We start from the raw sequence: 7,740 nt of genomic DNA on the forward strand, positions 1-7,740 counted from the left end.
TCCTTCATCAGCGACAGGTCAACCCGACTGTAATCACAAGGAAGATGCCAGTGTGATTTGTTCGGGTAAGGGTAGTGCAGAGTGGTGGATACTGGGGCCGGGAAGGAGGTGCTTAGCACTTCATCTCTGAGTACGATGGATTAGTTCATCAATTAAGAACAACAGATGCATTTAAAACAATAATTTCCATATTTCCTTCACAGGGCCCTACTTGTCGTCGACGACTTCTCCGCCCACAGCTGCAGGTATTTATTATTAGTATAGTATTCTTGTTAACTTTAAAGGTCTTATTCACGAGAAGAGCTAGATATTTCTGACAATCTATTGCTTTTGTTGATTTCGGAATTCAATTTGAGTTTTACGGAATAATGGAAACATTTAAAATGCAAGGTAGCCTGTTTCTCCTTTAAATCTTTCTATAATATTTCATCCAGGACATGATGTAAAAACTACTTCCACCTCCATTGTGATCTGTATAACACTCGGAGTCCTGTTGATCGTCGAGTTAATGGCACTCATGTCATTGATACAGAGAAAGGCAAAGAGAAAAGGTGAGACTCAAGTAGAAGCGCCGAATTCACGCTGAATCTCGGAAATTGAACAATACCGTGGCGCGTTTTCACCTCCTCTACCTTTTTCACAGAAGGTCACATGTCATTTAAGAAACGAATGTTAACCGTATTTTTTTTTTACCACTAATTCCGTTCAAAGCACTCGAGGATTCGGTGAGATACCGAATTTAAATGGCAGAGCCACTTGACTGTCAACGTACATATTCCAAGTTGATCCACCGGTACTGCGACTTCATTTCAATCCAATTGGCACAACAATGGATAAAGAAAATTAATTTAGCTATTTGGAGCTCTGTGTTCAGTTATTATTTCCAGTAATTCTTTATTTATCCACTCAGTGCCTATTCCATTCCTTCAGTTTCTGAGTCTGGATGCGCAAACCCAAACTCTCTCACAGGAGTAAATCCACCATATTGAGTCGTGAGGCATTTCTGGGATTTTCGGCATTTATCAATAATTCTTCAGCATCCAAACAGATTGAGACCCTCAGATTCGAAAAAGCAACACACTAGTGTTCCGTGCACCCTGCAAATAAGCTGCTAACACTGATCTGATATAACAAGGAACCATGAACACATCCCTCATGTTTCTAAACTGATGCTGTCTGCAGAGAGCAGCCAATTTTCCTTCCAGCTTCTCTTCAACTGTAATCCCCATGGGCATCATGGCCGAGTGAGCAGCTGGAAAACATTTCTCCTGCAATCCGATCATTCCGTCCTTTCCGACCGTAATTAATTTGGGCCTATGTTTTGTGAAGTTGAATGGATGTCCATGCAGATGTGCAGATACACACACACGCGCGCACGCGCGCTCTCACGAGAATGAATGCATGAACCCAATTATGTCCCTCCATGTTCACAATAACTGGCTTTCTCCATTGACATTCACCATCTGTGAAGTGTTTCATTCGCAAATATTGCAGTATTACACCGGTCTCGATTGCAGCAAAATATTAATCCCTCCGCCTTCCCTCGAACAGGGGCTGTCACTGGCGGCATGGAATCGTCCAGCGGTTTCTACCAAGCCCTTTACGAAGAGATTGATGATATTCCGCCTCGCATCGATTCCGCTCTGACCCATGGCTCAGGTTCGTATTTTCCACTGTAAACCCAATCCACACTGTGGAATTCCATTTCCCTTTAACCCTATCGATAAGTTGTTGCAATGAATGGGCACGACCCCCATTCCAATCACTACCCTCACGTGAAAGTTCCCTTTCTCACGGCCCCTGTGTATACTGCGAGTAGTTGCGAGGTTGTTTTGAGTATTCCCACAGCGCTTTATTTTTCAAAGAATGTTATGTTTTTTCCTTTGATTGAGGAAAGCGAACTGAAGCGCTGTCCCGAATTTCCACTGGGCTGCAGGCGGCCTTCCTCAGGTATCTGAGCCGATAAACAGAGCAGATGTTCGAATACATAATACAATCGAGTGTCGCCAGTGCTGCTAGTCCACAGATCGCCTGATTTCGTGGGAACAGAATAACGATGAAACCTAACAATTAATTATTCTGATCTGCGCTCAGATGAGCTGAATCATTCTGTAACGTGATGACGCAATTCTGACTCTGTTCCTAACAATTGCTCCAACAAACATTTTTTTCTCTCTCTCCGGTAAACAGTTTCAGATTCCATTGACTCATTCAATCACTTCGAATATTACACTGGTCACAGGTTGGATGGCAAAGATTCTGGGTCAGAAAACATTGAAGGGAACTCCTTCAGTAGTCTGGGTGGAATTTTACTACCGAGCATCATGCTTTTGTTCTTCATCATTTGGACTGTGTAAAATAGCAAATACATTCTGAAAGATTATACACCAATATATTGCACCGCCCAGGATCCCAGTTATTGCAGAATGATTTCCGCCAACATAAAACTGTGAATATATTTTGAGTATCAAACAATATCATAGACATTTCACCCAATAATTTCAAGGGTGTAAAACAGATCAAAGGGAAGAACAAACAGTTAATGTGTTTGATCACCAGTCCCTGCAGCTGTGCAATGCACATGCATCTTGATGCGGACACTGGCTAAGTGGGAATCGTGTGGCTTTATATCGAAAATAGAGAATTCTGCAAAGCGACTTTATACAATAATCCTCCACCCACTAAACGCACCGACACTGATCACTACAATGTATTTACGTTCCTGACCTTTAATTATTTGGCAGATTGATACGTATAAATATCATTCTAATTATTGATTGTTTACAATTTACTTCAATGAACATCACTTTTTCTCTCAGCTCTAGGCGATTATGAAGATGCCCAGAGTGTAGGCACTGATTCTCCGGGCGGTCACTTGCCGTTGGACAGTGGTCAAGATGATCTCTTCAAAATAGAACGTGCCGACGTTGATCTCTGAGCACTCGGTGAGACAACCACACACACACACACACGCACGCGACACACAGACGCCACAAACGCCAGACAAAAACACTATCTCTCCCTCTCTCTCACACACACAGACATTATTCTTCCAAGGCTGCTGTTCTGCATTTTTGCTGACTTGCTTCCACACAGTTCAGATGGCTTCCGAGATCCGTGGTAAGTCTAGTGGGCGATCTGCAGCCTGTCACAAATGTGGCACGCGTTCCTTAAAAGTCGAAAGGTTGTTCAGAGGGTTTTGAGCTCTATGCGGCTTCTGGACTTCGTTTCTGCACATTTCGACACAGTATATCGATGTGTTTGTTGCCATCCAGGATGAGGCTTCTCCATTCTGGGTGTCGTCAAATCATGGCCCCTACTAAGACGACGAGATGTTAGAACTGTTCGCGATGTCCTGTGGCCATCACTAAATTGTTGTTTCTTTGCTCTCCGCCAGGAGCCTGCTGCCTTTGGAGTTGCGAGCAAATTATTAACTCTGATTATTCCTTCACTCACCCTCCCACCTCTGCTCTGAATTTCACTGCAACAGGCCCGGTCAAAAAGCAGCGTTAAATTAAACCTCCTGTTCCATTATATAAAATTAAATTAAACAAAGCATCTGTCAATCTTTAAAAAATAAAATTGTTCTAATACTTTTCACTGTGAATTGCCTCACTTGTTAAGGCCTCAAACGGCAGGACCCGTTAGTGATCATATTGGACGACCAGAACCTTCTGAACCTCTTCTGTCATAAAACAAAGCACGGATTATAATAGAGAGCAATTCACTTTGACTCAGGTTTAAACAAAATACAACCACTAATGCTGCTTCCAGACACGCATACGTCACACACACATGCCCCCCACCCCCCCCCCGCCCCCAACCTCCCAACACACACCAACACACACGCACACACAATTACACATATATAAACCATAATTGTTCGCTTCCCATTATTAGCCAAAGCTATGGTCAATTTCACTGTGTATAGCTCTCAGATCAACACTGACCTTGAGTTAAATTTTCAATCCTGATAAAATGACAATGTTCCAAGTGACTCGTTGACAAGCCAGGAACATTCCGTTGCCAATGGGCATTGACAGTTCTGCTCAAATTTCACCACGTATATTTTAAACTGGTAAAGGCACTGCTTTATTAACTTTCCTAATGTTTGTGGCACAATGGTGGAAAGCGTGCAGTTCAAGTCAGTTCCTATGTTATGATAACTTGGAATGTTTCCAATTGTTAATGATACAGAAATGATCAGAGGAAACATTCTGCGTGTTTTCCAGAGAATCAAAGGACTACTTCAATAGAGCATAGTCTAAAGAGTAAAAAAAAACGACCTTGACTTGTGTAGATATTGGTGGCAATTGTTGTAACCATCTCTCTCAATCCCAATTTTTTATTATCCCTCTTTCAGGAGGAAGTCATGGACCAATCCAGGGTGCGGTCTGGCCAGACGTGTGTCACTCTATTCAAATCTAAGGAAACGCCCCTGAACATTTCCAAAAAATGTAGTCTTATCGAATGTGCCTTAATTACCGAAATAAACTTTGCGTTTTTTTTTTCATTCAGTAGCACGTTACTTTGTGTTGAGATATACAGATTCGTCTTTTTTCTCCATATTTTGTGTGGCCAATGATTATAAAACACGTAATTTATTTCGAGCATTCGGCTGCCTAAAATAACACTGGTCGCTGCTTCGACGAACCAACCAATTAAGAGTTTGAACAACTGATGAGTATCCATGACAAGCTTCTTAAAACCTCGTCTTGCAGCCGCTTCCTATTATATTTTCTCAAATGCATTCAAAGAAGTTTTACGACAGATAAACAAATCGAAAATCTACTATAACTCCATTTATTGAACTTGCTGTCCCTAGACCACAATATAGGTGAGGCGCAAAGACTGCTGCATTCTCTTAGCAGCTGTAACCAACACAGTCTGGTTCAACATTACTGCATCCTGCACTCGAGCAATTAAGTGCAGAGGGGAACACGAAGCCGATCACAATTCAATGCGTGTTCGATACTTTAAAACGACAAGATAAATGTACAGTTATCCAACATAGGCCCACTATGGTGACTTACTCTGGAGAACAACCTCGCTCTGCAGTATCGCACAACAGCTATGAAAATTCTTGGTTGACGAATCAAACAGCCATATCCACCAGCTGAGATGCACTTTTATTATAAATTAAAAGACAAAAAAGTGGGAAAACACTCAAAAAGTAATAAAGCATCCACGGAGAGAGAAGCTGTATGTGTTGTTTCCTGTCTGTGATAGGATGAAGGTGAGGAGTGTACAAGTTAACCCGCGCCTCACTCACTTTGTATCATCTCTCCGTGAATTTGCTCTGTTCCATTCAGGCAGGACACAAACCCCTCAGTGTCAATAAGGCTGGTGACAAAGGAATCCCGCTTGTTTGGTGACAAACTTCCAGCTGGTTGAACTCAAATGCTAAAAATGTGGCATCACTTCTTGTCTCCCCGTGGATATTGACACCAAGGCTGAACAGCAACCCATGCTTCGCCAGTCTCTAAATCATCCCATGGTTCAAGGTTCTCTGAAAAGAAACCCTCAAACCTTAACAACAACCTTGCAGATATCGTCCCTCAACCTTCCAGTTTTGCACAACAATCAATAAACTCAAAGCCATCCAGATTAACTGAGGCCACGTATTTGGCGCACCATTTTAGAAATGAATCACACCACCATTGTCAGTGTTGGCATTGTGTATTGTTTCAAAGACGTACTGCATCGAGTAACCAAGGGCACTTCGGCAAATTTCATACCCACAGCTTCTCCCACAAATCAGGACATTGGAAGCAGAAGCATAAGAGCAATGCCACAAGCAAGTTCCCTTCCAAACCCAACAGTATCCGGGATTGGAGCGACATTGCTGTCCTTTTACTGCTGATAGACCAAAAGTGCTGGAAATCCCTTTCGAACATCAAAATGGGTGTTTCTACACCAGTTGGAATGCAGCAAAACAAGAAGGCGAATCCCACCGTCTTCCCAGGGCCCTGTAACTCCGGACAGGAAATGTTAGACTAGCTAGGGAAACCAGATCACGCAAAAACGTCTACATAAATGGTCCACTTGAACGAAAGTTTATTACCATTTATCCAGGCATCCGATCATATTTATTCCTAGCACTAGTATTCCTATTGGCATTTTCAGTTCTCTTCCGATATCACGCACAATATTTTTAAAAATCCAGTATCGTGGTCTTCACAATCTCTGGTTGACAATGAACTTTCAGTTCCTCTACAAAAATCAAGACAACCTTACTCCACATATGTCAAAGGTCCTTCAATGCCGATGGTTCAATGTCATGGAATTCACTACCTAAAATACTTTAACTATACGTACACTTGGTGGGCTGCGGGCGTTCAGGAAGAAATTCCATTGTCAACTCAAGGACAATGAGGAACGGGTATCAAATGATGTTATTGTCAGTAATTCTCACATCCAACGAAAAAATAAAGAAATACTGATATCTCCCTCCCTCAGCAGAACATCCAAATCCTCTGCAACCCCATGCATCACCTCGACACCCAATCTCTTAGCAACTCCATCGCTCAGAAAGGCATTCATTCTTTTCACAACTCCATCCCGGTCGAAGACGTAAAGTCTCTCTAAACCTCCACCCCTCATCAGGATATCCAGTCCCTCTGCACATTTATCCCTCATCGGGGCATCCAGTCCCTCTACAGCTCCATTCCTCACCAGGAAATCCGGTCAATGTGCACCTCCAATCCTCACCAGGTCATCCAGTTCCTCCAGATCTCCATTCTTCTCCAGGAAATCCGGTCAATCCACATCTCCATTCGTCACCAGGGCATCCAAGCCCTCTACCCCTCCAATCCTCACCAGGACATCCAGTTCCTCCAGATCTCCATTCCTCTCCAGGACATCAAGTCCCCCTGCATCTCCATTCCTCACCAGGTCACCCAGCACATGTACATCTCCATTCCTCACCAGGGCATCCACTCCCTCCAATTCTCTATCCCTCACCAGGTCAACAAGCGCCTCTATGCCTCCATTCCTCACTGGGACATCCGGTCACTATTCATTTCTATTCCTCACCAGGAAAGCCAACCCTTACACACATGCATCACTCAAGAAGGCACCCAATCTATCTGCAACTTCATCCTTCAGAAATACAGGAAGCGCTGTAAAACTCCATAACTCATCAAAGACACAATGCACTCCAGCACGTCCACTCCTGTCTGTGCAAACAGGTATGGTACCCACCACAACTCTGTCCCAAGATCTCTCAAAGGGAAGTTCATGTACATTATATTTCAATCCATCAATACACCATTATGAAATCCTACACCCCCAGCTCTGAACAGAAACTCCAGCATCACTCAGGTCCAGACATCTATTTACTTATTTGTTTTACTTATCTTGAAGTTGTTGAGTTTGCTGGTATTTTTCAAAGTTCATGTTGTTGTTGAATTTGTGAATGTGTTTTTCAAATTTAAGGACGTTGTTGAATTTGTGGGTGTCTTTCAATGTAGATGTTGTTGATGTAATTGATGGCATTTTTTAAATGTTGCTGTTGTTGTTGAATTTGTTGGTTTTATTCAATGTTGAGATTGTAGTTGAATTATTTGGTGTTAGTAAAAGTTGAGGTTGTTGTTGAATTTGTTGATGTTTTTGAATCTTGTTGCTGTTGTTGAATTTGTTGAGGATTTTAAATGTTGATGTTGTTGAATTTTTTGGAGTTTTTCAATGCTGAGTTTGTACTTAAATGTGTTGGTGATTTTACATTGTGAGGTTGTTGCT

At 42.4% G+C, this 7,740-nt stretch overlaps 1 long non-coding RNA gene across 1 annotated transcript; it reads left to right on the forward strand.

Moving 5' to 3' along the window:
• The first annotated feature begins 358 nt into the window (after positions 1–358).
• LOC144672821 (uncharacterized) lies at positions 359–2,852 on the forward strand. The gene is made up of 3 exons (XR_013574184.1): positions 359–551; positions 1,552–1,659; positions 2,820–2,852. It is a non-coding gene; the product is annotated as an uncharacterized LOC144672821 (long non-coding RNA).
• The last annotated feature ends 4,888 nt before the right edge of the window (positions 2,853–7,740 follow it).

The sequence above is a fragment of the Cetorhinus maximus genome, unplaced genomic scaffold (assembly GCF_964194155.1).
Source record: "Cetorhinus maximus unplaced genomic scaffold, sCetMax3.hap1.1 HAP1_SCAFFOLD_57, whole genome shotgun sequence".
Lineage (NCBI taxonomy): Eukaryota > Metazoa > Chordata > Chondrichthyes > Lamniformes > Cetorhinidae > Cetorhinus > Cetorhinus maximus.